Below are 17800 nucleotides of genomic sequence, written 5' to 3' on the forward strand. Positions count from 1 at the left end.
GGAGCACAGGGTCACAGTGGTGGAAGCTGATGCCAGTTAATTCAAGGAAGAGATCCCAAGCCCTAAAGACGCAGGTTCGTAATTTGCATGACCAAGTGGATGATCTTGAAAACAGGGACAGGAGAAAAAACATTCGGATCATCGGTCTGCCTGAGGGTAAGGAAGGTGAGCGACCTGCGGAATTTGTTGAAGACTGGCTTCCAAAATTCCTTGACTTGGAGACTGGCATGAGAGGATTGAAGATAGAGAGGGCTCACCGGGTCGCAGCGCGGAGGTCGGGTCTGGGTCAAAGCCCCCGTCCTTTCCTGGTGCGGTTCCATCATTACCGCGATAAGGAGAGAGTCATGGAGGCTTCCAGACTCCAGGGGAAGGATCCAAAGGCCCTAATTTACGAGGGGTCTAAGATCATGTTTTTTCAGGACTTTTCAGCGGCGGTGATCCAGAAACGAAAATCGTATGATGGTGTCAAGAGAAGATTGAAGGAGCTTGGGATTCAGTACTCCCTGAGATATCCGGCAGTGCTTCGGATCACCTTAGATAGATCCATGCATCTCTTTGACACATCAGAGAAGGCAAGAGACTTTGTGGACAAACTAACCTAATTTAAACAATTGTAGTATGTATAAATATTGTTGCTTGGGTATGCATTTATCATTCTGTAAAAGAAATGGAGGAAATCCGGTTAGAGCTTTGTTTTTCCCCTTTTTTTTCCTCTATTGATAATAATTTGGTTCAAACTATGTCTGGTGGTGGTTAAGATGTACATTTTAAATTTCTAAGTTAGGACATACCAAAGGATGGGTGGGGTATTTATTCCCCTTTCTTTTAAAAGAATGTTTTTTTATTCATATTGATATTCTATGGGGTGTTTATTTTTTTTAGCTTGTGCTTGCGATGTGGCGCTAGCTTGGAGAAGTGAAGGAGGTTGAGATGGTTAAATGCATATTTCTGGGCAGTTCGGGATGGGTAGTTGCCCCCTCTGGGCAGGGGGTGAGTTCCCCTACTCAATGCTATTGGCGCTTTATATGTTGGTTTGTTTTCTGGTTTTTGTTGTTTTTTATTTTTAATAATTTTGTATGTTTGTTAAATGTAGTGGTTTTAGTTTATGTAGTTTTTATATTTGGTGGACCATGCGACACAAAGACTCAGGAATTTGTGGTTCAGGTTCCTCCTCTCTGGAATTTAAACGTAATTGCAGAAGATTATGGCTAATGATTTGATTAAATGGTGTACCTGGAATATCAAGGGAGGTCACTCACCAATTAAGACGAAGAAGGTACTCTTGAGTCTTAGAAAGAAGATGGATATTGCTTTGTTACAGGAGACACATTTGGATGACAAGGAGCATCTGAAATTACAGCAGAATGGCTTTGACCGAGTTTATTTTTCATCATTTAATACCAGAAGTAGGGGAGTGGCTATATTGGTAAGGAAAAATCTTTCATTTAAATTGTTGGAATGTGTTAAAGACACATATGGGAGGTTTGTAATTCTTAAAGCCTTGATGAATGGGGAAGAATATGGCATTTTAAATGTTTATTGTCCCCCAGCTCATCCTCTTAAATTCTTGGTAGATGCTTCTTCTAAACTGATAAGTCTCAAGTCTTGGCACATCATTATAGGGGGAGATTTTAACTGCCTCATGGACCCCACAGTAGACAGATTGCCTAAAGGTCCCTCGATACCCTCTGCACAAACTAAACTGTTATCGGGTTTGTATGGGGAATTAGGATTGGTAGACGTCTGGACGTGTCTCCACCCTACAGGTAGGGATTTCACGTTTTTCTCCAATCTGCACAAACGTCACATGAGGATTGATTTTTTTCTGACCCCTGTGGTAACCCTGGATCTGGTGGCATCCTGGACGATTGGTAATATTGCCATCTCTGATCATGCTCCAGTGTACCGCATGGTTAAAATTAAGGATGTTACAGTGGATTCAAGGTACTGGCGAATGGACCCCTTTATTCTCATGGACAGCAAGTTTGTGGAGTATTTCTCTGGGAATTTTGGGCATTCCTAGACATTAACATAGGCTCGGTTGATAGCTCATCTGTTCTCTGGGAAACTGCCAAAGCTTATGCCAGAGGGTTAGTTATTTCATATTCCACAAGTAGAAAGCGGCAGAAGGGTGAGCAGCAACGTCTCCTTGAAGCATGGTTGAAGACAGCCGAGAAGGCCTTTTTTGACAGACGCTCATTCGTCAAACTACAGAGGATTACGACACTGAGGTCTGCACTAAATTCCGTGCTCACACGGACGGCAAAGAAGGAGCTGGCTTTTGCAAAGCAAAGGTTATACGAGCATGGTGACAAGCCAGGCAAATACTTAGCATACCTTGCCAGAAAGAGAAGTGCCCCACAAACCATTACAGCAATTAGGGAAGGGTCTGGGAACCTAACATGTGATTCTAAAAAGATTAATGTGGCATTCCAGAGATTCTACCCTAAGTTATATCAGTCTGAGAATTGTGAGGAGGGGCAGGCCAAAATGGAATCCTTTTTAGAAATCTGAAGCTCCTGGGGATGACTCCCGAACAACAGTCCTTTCTCAATGCCCCATTATCAGAGCAAGAAGTGCAGGAAGCTGTGAGGCAGCTTCAGAGTGGAAAGGCGCCCAGTCCTGATGGACTTCCCAGTGAATTCTATAAGGAATTTATAAGTATACTGTCAGGCCCGATGCTGAATATGTTTAATGATTCGTACAGTCATGTTTGTCTCCCACCATTTCTGAGAGAGGCCAATATTTCACTTAACCTTAAAAAAGGGAAGGATCCGGAAGACTGTACTTCATACAGGCCCATCTCGCTCTTAAATGTAGACTTTAAGATCCTCTCTAAGGCTCTTGCGTTAAGGCTGGAGACTGTGTTACCCTCTATTATTAAAGAGGATCAGACGGGCTTCATAAAGGGTCGCAGATCCTCCAATAACGTTAGGAGGCTGCTTAACGTAATTCAAGCATGCCAACAGCAGTCAATACAGGGATTGGTGATTTCTTTAGATGCAGAGAAGGCATTTGACCGAGTTGAGTGGCCGTACCTTTTCTATACTCTAGACCAGTTTGGTCTGGGTGAAGTTTTCATAAGATGGATAAAGGTTCTCTACAGTGTACCTCTCGCTGCGGTCATTACCAACGGGGTACGATCAAGCAATTTTAATATTTCTAGGGGCAGCCGGCAAGGCTGTCCCCTTTCACCGTTACTTTTTACGTTGGTGATTGAATCATTGGCAGAGGCCATTCGTGGGGATCTCAATATATCAGCTCCAGAAGTGGAGTCAAAATTACATAAGATCTCGCTGTATGCAGATGATGTTCTAATTTTCTTGACAAATCCAGCAGTTTCAGTGCCTTGCCTGATACAATGCATTCACACTTTTGGCGTTTTTTCAGGGTATAAGATTAATTTTGCTAAATCAGAGGCTATGTCTATGGGTGGTCTTACAAAAGAGTTGGCTCTTGAGAGTGACTATAGATTCCCATTTAGGTGGTCACAGGGGGGTTTTGTGTGTTTGGGCATATTCATTACTCCAGTTTTGGAGTTCAAAGCCGATTTTACTCAATTATTTGAAAAAATTAAACAAGATCTCCAAAGATGGGAGGCACTTCCAGTCTCATGGTTGGGTCGAATAGCGCTTATTAAGATGAATATTCTCCCTCGCTTGCTATACCCTATAAGGATGTTCCCCCTGATTTTCAATAAACACTCAGGAGACTGAACAGTTGGTTCAGTTCCTTTATCTGGCACCGTAAACGGCCCCTCATTAAATTAGCCAAACTGCAGTTGCCTCACAGATTGGGGGGAATAGACCTTCCGGACATTAAAAATTACCAATTAAGCTCGCTTTTGACCTACGTAAGTGATTGGGTTTGTGGGGACGCTCTTTCAATATGGCTAGATATCGAAGTCTCCCAGGCAAGGTGCCCCCTTACCAATTTGCTGTTTTTGGACAAGGTGAGGACAGTTAGGGAATATTGCCATAACCCAATAGTCATCAATACTGTTAAAGCATGGAGGGCAATTCGGCAGAGGGTAAGTAATATTGGCAAAACATCTTTGTTTACACCTTTAGTGGGTATGCTGAGTTTTCAAACAGGTATGATAGATTCAGGACTTAAACATTGGGCAGCTAGGGGTATATCTTGCATGGGTGATTTATTTGAGGGAGATGTAATGTGTCCTTCGATCAGTTAGTACTGAAGTACGAGTTACCTAATAGAGACCTCTTTCGTTTTCTTCAAGTTAGGGATTTTATTCAAAAAAGGACCACACTTTTGACTGATCCCTACAAATCTGACATAGAAAGAGGGGTACTAAGGGCTAAGAGCACACTCACTGTCAGTACTCTATGTCGCCAGTTGGGGGGTGCCACCTCAGATGAGTCTGATCGACTCTGCAAGATGTGGGAAAGAGGGCTGGGTGTTGAAGTTTCTTCAGAGGCATGGGAAGATATTTGGGAGAATGCAAGGAAGATATCAATTTGCAATAGGACCCATGCTTTACAGTTGAAGATTCTCCACAGGGTCCTCTTAGCCCCAGACCGTTTGTCAAAATTTAAACCAGGGGTATCTTCAGCATGCCCCAAGTGCACGGTCTGTAGGGGTACTCTTACCCATTGTCTTTGGTCTTGTGACGGGCTTCAAACATATTGGAGTGCTGTGGTGGGTGCAATAGAGAGGATTTTAGGTGTAGGGGTGGAGAAGGATCCTTTTGGGCCTACCCATTATATTTCCTGCAGACTCGCATAAGGCAAAACTTTTCAATATTCTTACATTTTGTGCAAGGAAGAATATCTTGCTCGGTTGGATATCAGAAAACCCCCCAGGCCTGTTGGGTTGGTGGAAGATTGTTATGGAGCATATTCCTCTGGAATTTCTCACAAATATAGTACACCACAAAACTGAGAATTTTTACAAGATATGACAACCCTTTTTGAAATACCTGGACACAGATTTATCTACCACACTAACAAGAGCTTTTATATAGCCATAACAATTGTGTTTCATGAGTCCAATATCCAGGGAGGAAGAACTATGAATGTATGAGTGTTTTGCTGTGGTTCTGTTCGCCGAGCTGGAAGTTTTCATTGCAAACGTTTCATCCCCTGTCTAGGTGACCTCCTCAGTGCTTGGGAGCCTCCTGTGAAGCGCTTCTGTGGTGTTTCCTCCGGCATTTATAGTGGCCTGTCCCTGCCGCTTCCGATTGTCAGTTTCAGCTGTCCGCTGTAGTGGCCAATATATTGGGTCCAGGTCGATGTGTTTGTTGATGGAGTTTGTGGATGAGTGCCATGCTTCTAGGAATTCCCTGGCTGTTCTTTGTTTGGTTTGCCCTGTAATGGTAGTGTTGTCCCAGTCGAATTCATGTTGCTTGTCATCTGAGTGTGGCTACTAGGGATAGCTGGTCATGACGTTTCGTGGCTAGTTGGTGTTCATGGATGCGGATCGTTAGCTGTCTTCCTGTGTGTCCTATATAGTGTTTTGTGCAGTCCTTGCATGGGATTTTGTACACTACATTAGTTTTGCTCATGCTGGGTATCGGGTCCTTCGTTCTGGTGAGTTGTTGTCTGAGTGTGGCTGTTGATTTGTGTGCTGTTATAAGTCCTAGTGGTCGCAGTAGTCTGGCTGTCATTTCAGAGATGTTCTTGATGTATGGTAGTGTGGCTAGTCCTTTGGGTTGCGGCATGTCCTCGTTCCGTTGTCTTTCCCTTAGGCATCTGTTGATGAAATTGCGAGGATATCCGTTTTTGGCTAATACCTTGTATAGGTGTTCCTCTTCCTCTTTTTGCAGTTCTGGTGTGCTGCAGTGTGTTGTGGCCCTTTTGAATAGTGTCTTGATGCAACTTCGTTTGTGTGTATTGGGGTGGTTGCTTTCGTAGTTCGACTGGGACAACACTACCATTATAGGGCAAGCCAAACAAAGAACAGCCAGGGAATTCCTAGAAGCATGGCACTCATCCATAAACTCCATCAACAAACACATCGACCTGGACCCAATATACTGGCCACTACAGCGGACAGCTGAAACTGACAACCGGAAGCGGCAGGGACAGGCCACTATAAATGCCGGAGGAAATACCACAGAAGCGCTTCACAGGAGGCTTCCAGCACTGATGATGTCACCTAGACAGGGGATGAAACGTTTGCAACAAAAACTTCCAGCTCGGCGAACAGAACCACAGCAACGAGCACCCGAGCTACAAATCTTCTCACAAAGTATGAGTGTTTTGTTTGGCTGGGCTGAGTTATTACTATTTATTTGTTTGTTGTTAGGTATTTATTTAGTTAGTTAAATAGCTAGTTTAGGTTTGTTTTTAATTTTATACTTTTCTATATATGTTTATACATTTGTATAGGAGGGTGGGTTGGGGAATTTTTTTTATTATTAGGGTTCAGTTTTGTACTATTTTTGTACTGTTTTGAATTGCATTGTTTTGTATTTGTTGTAATATTTAAAAACCTATTTTTTCTTATGAAAAATATATATATAAAAAAAGGTTAGATCACATTGAATAAAAATATATTATATATATAAAAAAAAGGTTAGATCACGTGGAATCCAGGGAGCGCTAACCATTTGGATACAAAATTGATTCGAAGATTGGAGATTGTTTCTTGGACTTGAGGCCTGGGACCAGCAGTGTGCCTCAAGATCGGTGCTGGGTCCATTGCATTTTCCCATTTATATAAATTATTTGGATGTGAATATAGAAGGAATGGTTAGTAAGTTTGTAGAAAACACCAAAATTGGTGATATAGTGGACAGTGAAGATGCTTATCTCAGAATACAACATGACCTTGATCAGATAAGCTGATGCTCCATAGATCCCTGGCTTTTATTTGCCACCTTTCTTAAAAACTGGCACCACATTAGTCATCCTCCAGTCTTCCATCACCTTACCTGTGGCTATCAATGATATGAATATCTCAGATGGAGTTTATTTTAGATAAATGTGAGGTGTTGAATTTTGGTAAAGCAAATCAGGACAGGACGTATATGTTTAATGGTAAGGTCCTGGGGTGTATAGCTGAGTAAAGAGATCTTGAGGTGCAGGTTCACAGTTCCTTGAAGGTGGAGTCACAGAGAGACAGGATAGATTAGATTATTTACAGTATGGAAACAGGCCCTTCAGCCCAACAAGTCCGCACTGACCCTCTGAAGAGTAACCCACCCAGACCCATTCCCCCGACTAATGCACCTAACACTATAGGCAATTTAGCATGGCCAATTCATCTGACCTGCACATCTTTGGACTGTGGGAGGAAACCGGAGTACCCGGAGGAAACCCACGCAGACACGAGGAGAATGTGCAAACTCCAAGCAGACAGTCGCCCGAGGCTGGAATCGAACTTGAGACCTTGGTGCTGGGAGGCAGCAGTGCCATCCACTGAGCCACTGTGCACCCATTAGTGAAGCAGGCATTTCATACACTTGCCTTTATTGGTCAGTGCATTTGAGTATAGGAATTGGGATGTCATGTTGTGGCTTTACAGGACATCAGCTCAGCCACTTTTGGAATATTGTGTTCAATTCTGGTCTCCCTCCTATAGGAAAGATGTGAAAATTGAAAGGGTTTAGAAAAGATTAACAAGGATGTTGCCAGGGTTGGAGGGTTTGAGCTCTATGGAGAGACTGGGGCTATTTTCCCTGGAGCATCAGAGGCAGAGGACTGGCCTTATAGAGGTTTATAAAATCACAAGGTTTGGGGAGTACAAAACTAGAGGGCGTAGGTTTAATGTGAGAGTGGAAAGTTATAAAAGGTATCTAAGGGATAGAGGGCAAAGTGAGGACTGCAGATGCTGGAAATCAGAGTCTAGATTAGAGTAGTGCTAGAAAAGCACAGCAGGTCAGACAGCATCCGAGGAGTAGGAAAATCGGCATTTCGGGTAAAACCCAGAGAACCAGATAATGTTCAGGGAACCCGTGTTCGAATCCACCATGACAGATTTGAATTTGAATTAAATTTTAAAAAAACTGGGATTAAAAGTCCAATGATGATTAGGAATCCATTGTCAAGAAAAACCCATCTGGTTCACTGGACTTTAGGGAATGGAACTGCTATCCTTACCTGCTCTAGCTTACATGTTACTCCAGACCCATAGTAATGGTTAAACAGGAGTCTGGGAGAACACAGCAAGCCAGGCAGCATCAGGAGGTGGAGAAGTTGACGAAGAATCCTAATAACGGGTCTCAACCCGAAACGTCAACTTCTCCATCTCCTGCTGCTGCCTGGTTTGCTGAGTTCTTCTAGCCTCCTGCTTGTCTTTTCTGGATTCCAGCATCTGGAGTTCTTTTTGTCTTTATCCATAGTAATGGTTGACTCTTAACTGCCCTCTGGGCAATTAGGGATGGGCAATAAATGCTGGCCTAGCCAGTGAAGCCCATATTCCATGAATGAATAAAAGAAAACCTTTCCCCCCCTAAAGCCAGTAGCAGCAAAATCCAGTCAGTTTTGCCGTTCATCTCGTAAGAGGGATTCCACATTGTCAGATGCTGAGGGCACAAGACAGGCACCTGACTTCAGGATCCCTGGCAAAGGCCTCTGCACAACCTCAGCAGCATCATCGTGGTGTTGGCAGCTTGTCTGGCCAGCTGCTTCTAGGGATGAAATTTCCATCTCACGGGGGGGGGGGAGTTAGGATGGGGGATGGAGCGCGGTTGAATTGTGAGGATATCTCATTGCATGCTTGAGGGTGTTGCGGTGTTTCCCCAGTCCTCTCCATATGGTAGTGAGGGAAGTAGGGAGCGTGGGGAATTGAACTTGTCACTAACTCCTACCCCTCAAAACTCCAGATGCTGTCTGAGGGAAGCAGGAAATGCTGCAAATGCTCTGCAGAGCTGGAGTTAAAAATTCAAGCATGGAGCCTTCTCCAGACCTCTGACTGTACAATTTAAAATTATTTTATCAGCTTGGTCACAGGGAGGCACTAGATAAATACAAGTTATTTCCTTTAGTTAAGATAGGACAATCTACCATTTTAAGCACAATTGAAAGAATCTTTGCAATAAACAGATAATGAGAAATGCAGCAGCAGTAAATAGCAGCATCTGAAAATCCAACAATTTAGTGAATATGAAAGGAAGGAGTAGCCTATGAGAAGTGGAGAGAAACAATGAAAGAGAGGGACAAATTCTATTAATACCACACTATAAAATCTTGTATAGTGGGAGCTAGATAATCACTGCTGTACTCAGATTGTTGTAAGGAAGGAAAAGTTCAGCTCTCTAAGTGAGGGCTCAAACAGATGTGGGGAGTGTTGAGCAAGGTTGGGGAAAACAAAATGGAAAATATGTACGTCTGTCGGGAAGTCTAATTCTAATGACTGATGAAATCATGAGTTAAAAATACTAATGTTCACAAGGCAATCGCAAAACAGTGAATCTTCTTTTATGTTTATCATTTTGAACATAGTAAAGCAGCCCAAGATGATTCACTGGAGTATTTCACAATTTGACATTGAGCTACTTAAGTAGCTATTAGGGCAGATGAGCAAATGTTTGCTTTAAGAGATAGGCTTAAGGAGTATCTTCAAGAAGTAAAGTTAAAAAAAGATTAGGTGGGGCTTAGCGCCTTGGCAGTTGAAACGTGTCATGACTGGCATAATGTAATAGAACCAATGCAGGTAGAATGGCCTCTTTTTGCAGCATAACAATTCAGAGATATTTGGCACAAAGGAGGCCATTTGCCCATTAAGTCCACATCAGCAACTGGCAGAACAATCTGATCCCTTCAATCAATTTAATCCATTCCCCCCTGATTCACCTGGATGTTTATTTACCTCTGATGGCAATTCAATTTTCCTTTGATGTCATTTGTGTCTTTCACTTCCATCACAATTGGAAACCGTATGGTGGATCAGTGGTTAGCACTGCTGCCTCACAGCACCAGGGACCAGGGTTCCATTCCAGCCTTGGGCAACTGTCTGTGTGGAGTTTGCACATTCTCCCCATGTCTGCGTGGGTTTCCTCCGGGAGCTCCAGTTTCCTCCTACAATCCAAAGATGTGCAGGTTAAGTGAATTGGTCGTGCTAAGTTGCCCATAGTGTTCAGGGATATGTAGGATAGCTGCATTAGTCAGGAGTAAATGCAGAGTAATAGACTCTCTGAGCCAAAGGGCCTGTTTCAACACTGTACAGATTCTATGATTCTATATCACTCTACACAGACAGGGGGTGCGGATGGGTTTGCATGACAATCTTACATCAGGAATCAGCAACAGTAGTATCTCTATCCTGCCCAATAAACGGGCAGCCTCAATCGCAGTGTGTTCTCAGGTCACAGCCATTATAAAAAGCATTTGCTTTTGAAATGTGTCTTCCTGAGGCGGCAGACCACACTGCAGCTTTGGAGAGGATGAACTGGTTGTACCAGTTCTACAATGATTATACCACTCCTTCTCCAGGAATGTCCACAGCAAAAAATGCATTCTGCACAAAATAAGCAATCAATAGCATCGACATTTCAGGTTTCGCTTAAAGAAACAAAAGTTATTCTTCTGCCAGTACATTGATTCTGGGTTATTGTCTTTAATTACAGTAAATAGTTCAGTAAACATATGGCATTTGGATGGTAAAGGATCCCCCTGGATCCCAAGTATAAAATTCAATGAATTTGTGCAATTCATGCAAATAAATCTGCCAGCATCAGTTCAGTGTCAGTTTGCCTGGAATGTAGATCAATCTGTAGCATATGAAGTGTTGCACTCATCAGCTTTGGGGACATTATGATTCCTCTCCCTCACTAACCTCCCAATGATGTAACTACATAGGAATGTGTACAGTCACACATCTCACAGAGGAGAGTTAAGCATTTTCCATCAGGTTCCCCAGGCAATAACTGACTTTTTGATAAGTTAAGATACATCTTAACATGCACATGCCCACCATTCACTTGATCTGGTGAATTCAACTTTAATCAATGTCTATTGACAGTAGCTGTGCTCAGTAGACTCATATAAACAGAGGGAAATAGATTTTTTTGGATTACCGACAGTGTGGAAACCAATCCACCGAAGAGCAACCCACCCAGACCCATTCTCCTAACTAATGCACCTAACACTACGGGCAATTTACCATGGCCAATTCACCTGACCTGCACATCTTTGGACTGTGGGAGGAAACCGGAGCACCCAGAGGAAACCCACACAGACACAGGGAGAATGTGCAAACTCCACACAGGAGGTTGCCCAAAGCAGGAACTGAACCCAGGTCCCTGGCGCTGTGAGGCAGCATTGCTAACCACTGAGCCACCATGCCACCCCATAGTCCTGACAGGACTCATAAGCAAGACACCCGGGATAATGATCAGGGATATGGATTCAAACTGAGTGCAGCTGTGGAACTAAGTTCTGGAATTGAAAGCTGGTCTTATACAGAGATCAGGAAGCTATTGTCAATTGTATTAAAAACCCCAATTGGTTCCAGTACGCTTCACAGACGCAGTTTGGAGAAAGCACATCCTGAATGTGACACAGCCCAAGTGAATGTGTGTTTTGGGGCACTGTGAAAATGTGGTACAGAGAGGGAAGAGACGCTTTTTTTTGCTTCTCTTTTGGTTCATAATTTATAAGTTTTTTTTGTGTGTTTCATAGTTTGTAAGGCTGTATTCTTCAGTTTCGGCTGAGCAGAGGGAAGGGTCTGCTGATTGGGAAAACAAATCAAACAATCACAACACCGGAAAGTGGTGAGTTGATTGCTTTGGGAATTTTTTAAAAAGTGTAGCTTTTTGGAAGAGGGGGTTAACTGAGAAACAACAGGAATAAGTGAAAGTCAGGGCCTTTATAATAAAGTAATAAGTAATCAAATGAAGGTAAGAAAAATATAGTTAGTGTAAGGGAAGTAAGTTAATAGTATGCTTGTATAACAGTAATTAATATGTTTCAAGAAAAAGGAACAGCTAAAGGGTTAAAGGAAGTCAAAGCAGCAGACCTTGTACCTGTTACACGCTCCTTCTGTGCTATGTAGTAATTCATGGATGATTCAGTTGTCTTTGGTAACCACGTATGCAGGAAGTAATGCCAGTTGCAGCTATTGGCTTACAACCTTTCAGAGCTGGAGCTGCGGGTGAATTCACTATGGAACATCCACGATGCTGAGTATGTCATGGCTAGTACCTTCAGTGATCAGGTCAAACCACAGGTGAAGACACAATGAGCAGAAAGGCGTGACCACCAGCAGAGTAGAGGAAGGCAGGTCATGCAAGAGTCCCCTTTTGAACAGAGACACCATTTTGTACACAATTGAAGGAGATGGCTGTGCAGGTGAAAATAATGGGAACCAACTTCATGGCACTGTTAGTGTGTCTACTGCAAATGAAGGAAGGAAGAAGAAATGACAGGGCTATTGTGGTGGGGATTCAATGCCAGTGGAATAGAAAGGCATTTCTGCAGCTGCAGAAGAGACTCCAGGATGGTATGTTGCTGGTGCCAGGTTCAGGGATATCACTGAACGGTTGCAGGGTTTTCTAAAGGGGGAGGGCAAACAGAGATCATGGCATATATTTGTATCAATGGCATAGGTAGAAAAATAGATGAGGCCCTGAAAAGCAGAATTCAGAGTGAAGTTAGTAAATGAAGGAATAGTATCCCAAAAGATAGAAATCTCTTGATTACTTCAAGCACTATGTGTTAGTAAGTGTAGAAATAGAAGGTTAGTGTAGATGAATGCGTGGCTAAAGAGTTGATGCAGGATGGAAGGCTTTAGATTCTTGGGACATTAGGACCATTTTATGGTGGGGGGGGTGGAATAGTGAGATCTGTACAAGGTGGATGGATTGCATCTGAAACAGAATGGGACAAGCATCTGTACAGGGAGGTTTGTTAATGATGTTGAGGCGGGTTTAAAATAACTTAGCAGGGACATGGGATCCAGACAGAAGAATTGGCAAAGGGAGATGAATGGCCAAAATGAGAAGATGCAGCAAGGGATCAGGAAATCATAGAAATTATAGGCCAGTTAAGCAATGGTGGAATAGGCTCAAAGGACTGAATAGCCTACTCCTATTCCTGTGTTCCTATTTAAGGTAAGGGACAGAAAGTCTAGAAGGGTGTGGGGAAAATACATTTTATCCAGAGGATGGTGGAACTCTGGAACTCACTGTTTGGCTGATGCAGAAATCCTCGTAACATTTAAGAAGTATTTAAATGTACACTCGTGATGCCAAAGCCTTGGGCCAAGTACAGGAGAATGAGATTAGAATTGGAAGGTGGCTGGATTTGGCTAGCACAGACTTGGTAGGCCAAAGGCCCTTGTTCTGTGCTGTGAACCTCTATTACTGTAACTGTGACATAATGCCCTTTAGGGACATAAATCTTCCATTCTTAGCTGCTGTACAAACTCCAGAACCGAAGCAATGTGGTTACATCTTAACTGCCTTCCAAAACAGCACTGTGCATTCAGACCTCCCAGTTCAATGACAATTAGAGATGGGTAATAAATGAAGGCCTAAACTGTAACACCTGCATCTCTTGAACGAATAAATAAAAATGAATTCCCAATGCCATTAGGTCTCCAGAACTTGTGTCTAGTATAAAGAACACTTTCTAGATTGTTAAAGTCAATACTTCGACACTGAAGCAAGGTGGTCTATTCCTGTTTCATTACTTGCTTCCATAATGATTTGAAGAATCACACTTAACATTGAAGCCACTGCTATTGATTTAAGGTGTGTATGCATGTGCATATATGTAGACATGACACAGTTTGAATCCTCCAGATACACCCCTGAAATTCTCCAGCCCAATCCTGATGCTGTCTACACTGTCCGTAGTCTCAGATATTGTGCCAGGGCAACTGAAGGCAAGTTTGAGGCGCAGCACCTCACCTCCCTGGTAGAGATCCACCTCTCTAGCACCAAATTAAAAAAAATAAAAACTTGTGCCATGGGGCCACAGAAAATGGAGGAGCTGTGTCTTTTTGTGATACAGCCCGATCAGTGCATGACTGAAAGGATGGGCTGCAGCCACAGCATCACATTGTCTTTCTCGCGTCACATTCCTGATTCATAGGGGTTTCATTTCCTCAAACTTTCTCCTCTTCTGCTGTTATCATTTATGTCTTCTATGGATGCATTTACTGCTTCCTCACTTGGGCTCTTTATCATCTGATTTTGTCATGCATCACTGTCACTTCCGTCATTTAATCACTCCTCATTCTCCATCCTATCACAGGTTTCCCCTTTAGTTATCTTTCTGCTCCCCTACCCTGCCCTTTCCCAGCTCATCATTCATTTAAAACCTTTTCAGTTTTTTACTCTGATGAATGGTTATCAACCTGAAACAATCACTCGTTTCCCTCCACAGATTAATCTGATGAATGTGTTTGGTATTTTCTGATTTGTATCCAACTGTCCCATGTTATAATTTGATAGTATAATAGTGCCACTAGCTGGTAGAGAAGCAATACTACATACCCACTCTCTTAATTCAATCATTGCCAGAAGCAGCCAGTTGTTTCTGATAGAATAGCATTCTGTTATATGCAAAGCTTTCCACGATTATCAGTGGGTAATATTTCAGACAGATCTGAAATTTATGTTAAGAGTGTGGCGCTGGAAAGACACAGCAGGAGAATTGACATTTCGGGCATAAGCTCTTCATCCGGAATGAGGCTTGTGAGCTGGTGGGGCTGAGAGATAAATGGGAGCAGGGTTTCGGGTGGGGGGAAGGGAGCTGAGAATGCGATAGGTAGATGAAGGTGATAGGTCAGAGAGGAGGGTGGAGCGGATAGAGGGAAAGATGATGGACAGGTCAAGATGGCGGTGCCAAGTTGGAGGCTTGGGACTGGGATAGTGTAGGGAAGGGGAAAAGAGGAAACTGGCGAAACCCACATAAATTCCTTGGTGGGTGGGCGGGAGTCGTCATTGAAAAAGTGCGCCCAGAGGAGGCAGTGGAAGAAATATTCAAGGTCGCGACGCGTGTCAAACTCATTAATCGAGGAGCGAAGAGAGATGAAGGTCAGGTGCATTGCTGAGGACTAAACGTTCATCCTCAGTGAGGGGGATGTCTGGGGGAATAGGAAAGACACAGCAGGGTTGGGAATTAGGACCTGGGATGGGGCTGGAGCTGGGTGTTGGGGCAGAGACAGTCATTTGAGTGGACATGATTATATGATCAGGAGTGACATCACTAATGGAAGGGACGCTCACCATGTGGGCAGAAGTGGGGCCTATTGTGTCTGCGTGGGCGGAAGTGACATCATGCATGGCGGCAGCAACATTGGGGACAAGTTTTGGGTCAGTGACATCACTGACGGCAGATGTGACATAGGTGATCGCCTCAACTTTGCCGTGACATTAACCACCTCAACCTGTCTACCCCCCTCACCCACTCCAATCTCACACCCTCACAACGCACAGCCGTTCACTCCCACTGCTCCAAGACCAACCTCACCATCAAACCTGCAGACATGGAGGGGTCAGTGGTAGTCTAGAGCACCGATCTCTACACTGCTGAAGCCAGATGCCAACTCGCAGACACCACCGCCTACTGCCCCCTCGACCATACCCTCACCTCACATCCCAAACCATCATCTCCCAGACAATCCACAACCTCATCATTTCTGGGGATCTCCCATCCACAGTCTCCACCTTCATTGTCTGTGAACCCCGCACTGCCCAATTCTACCTCCTACCGAAGATTCACAAATCTGACTTCCTTGGTTGACCCATTGTCTCAGCCTGTTTCTGTCCCACTGAACTCATCTCTGCAAACCTTGACACTGTCTTGTCCCCTTTTGTCCAGCAACTCCCCACCGATATTCAGGACAGCATCCACGTCCTTCACCTCCTCCAAGACTTTCATTTTCCCAGCCCCCAGCGTCTCATCTTCACCATGGACATCCAGTCCTTGTATACATCTATCTGCCATGATGAAGGCCTCCAAGCCCTATATTTCTTCCCCTCACACCGTCCCAACCAGTACCTTTCATTGACACCCTCATCTGCCTGGCTGAACTGGTCCTCAACCCTTAACAACTTCTCCTTCCAATCCTCCCACTTCCTCCAAACCAGAGGGGTAGCCATGGGCACCCAAATGGAACCCAGCTATACCTGACTCCTTGCTGGGTACGTGGGGCAGTTCATCTTCCATAGCTACACTGGGACCATCCCCCACCTGTTCCTCCACTACATCGATGACTGTATCGGCGCTACCTCGTGCTCCCACGAGGAGGTTGAACAGTTCATCAACTTCACTAACACTTTTCACCCCAATTTCAAGTTTACCTGGACCATCTCAAAGACCTCCCTTCCCTTTCCGACCTCTCCACCTCCATCTCTGGCGACCGACTAACTACAGACATCTACTACAAGCCCATCAACTCCCACAGCTACCTAGACTACACCTCCTCCCACCCTACCTCCTGTAAAAAAAACCATCCCTTATTCCCATTTCCTCCACCTCTGCTGCATCTGTTACCAGGATGACCAATTCCAGCTTAGAAAATTCCAAATGGCCTCCTTCTTCAAAGATCGCAAGTTCTCCTCCCATATGGTCGATGATGCCCTCCAGCGTACCTCCTTCACTTTATGCACCTCCGCCCTTGAACCCTACCCCTCCCAACACAACAAGGACAGAACCCTCCCGTTCCTCACCTTCCACCCCACCAATCTCCGCATGCATTGCATCATTCTCTGCCACTTCCACCACTTAAAAATGAACCCTACTACCACTGATATTTCCCTCCCCACCCCATCAGCGTTCCGGAGAGACTATTTTCTCCACAACTCCCTTGTAAAATCCACACCACCACCACCTCCCACCAGCCCATACCCCACTCCCGGCACTGCCCATGCCACCGCAGGAAGTGCAAAACCAGCACCCACACCTCCCCCCTCACCTCCATCCAAGACACCCTAAAGTATCCTTCCCCATCCAACAGAAATTTACCTGTACCTCCACCAATGTCACCTACTGTATCCGTTGCACCCGATGTGGTCTCATCTACATCAGGGAGACAGGATGCCAAATTGTAGATCATTTCAGAGAACATCACTGGGACACCCATATCAACCAACCCCACCACCCCGTGGCTGAACAATTCAACAACCCCCTCACTCTGCCAAAGACATGCAGGTCCTGGGCCTCCTCCATCGCCAAACCCTTACCACCTGACGTCTGGAGGAAGAACGGCTCATATTCCACGTTGTGACCCTGCAACCACATGGGATCAATGTGAATTTCACCAGTTTCCTCATTTCTCCTTGCCCCACACCCCAACATTATCCCAGTCCCAAGCCTCCAACTCGGTACCATTCTTTTGACCTGTCCATCACCTTTCCCATCTATCCGCTCCACCCTCCTCTCCAATCTATCACCTTCTCCCCCACCTTCATCTACCTATTGCATTCTCAGCTCCCTTCCCCCCAATCCCATTCCCTTCCCATTTATCTCTCAGCTTCTCCGGCCCACAAGTCCCATTCCTGATGAATAGCTTATGCCCAAAACGTCAATTCTCCTATTCCTTGGATGCTGCCTGACCTGCTGTGCTTTTCCAGCACCACATTCTCAACTCTATTCTCCAGCATCTGCAATCCTCATTTTCTCCTAGATCTGAAATCTATGTGGTAATCAGGTTGAGAAGAAATTTAAATGCCACTGCTAACAAGCTTGAAGGTAAACTTTATTCAACAACAATACTGAGTGATCAAGCACCACAAGTGCAGTAAAACACCTCATGGTGCTTCACAACTGTAATGATCGAATGTGATAGTGAGGCACATGAGGAGATACCAAGAGGGATGATCACAATCTTGTTCAAAGATGTCATTTTAAAGGAATGTCTTACAAGAGAAGAGCAAAGGAGAGAG

At 44.3% G+C, this 17800-nt stretch overlaps 1 protein-coding gene and 1 long non-coding RNA gene across 11 annotated transcripts in view; one reads left to right on the top strand and one right to left on the bottom strand.

Moving 5' to 3' along the window:
* Window positions 1-17800, bottom strand: part of LOC148142265 (uncharacterized) — a 164588-nt gene that overhangs the window by 119795 nt on the left and 26993 nt on the right. The window contains exons 1-2 of one of the 2 annotated variants that reach the window (XR_015751993.1): window positions 10197-10313; window positions 9775-9983 (exon numbers count right to left, since the gene is read on the bottom strand). This is a non-coding gene — a long non-coding RNA (uncharacterized LOC148142265). Of the gene's footprint in view, window positions 1-9774; window positions 9984-10196; window positions 10314-17800 lie in introns of those variants that run through there. The other variant, XR_015751992.1, reaches the window with a different exon arrangement.
* The window catches only part of LOC148142266 (indolethylamine N-methyltransferase-like), a 101306-nt gene that overhangs the window by 56404 nt on the left and 27102 nt on the right, over window positions 1-17800 (top strand). The gene's annotated exons all lie outside the window — the stretch shown is intronic.

Source organism: Chiloscyllium plagiosum, unplaced genomic scaffold (genome assembly GCF_037043375.1).
Source record: "Chiloscyllium plagiosum isolate Xiang-an unplaced genomic scaffold, Cpla_swu_hap1 HiC_scaffold_29, whole genome shotgun sequence".
NCBI lineage: Eukaryota > Metazoa > Chordata > Chondrichthyes > Orectolobiformes > Hemiscylliidae > Chiloscyllium > Chiloscyllium plagiosum.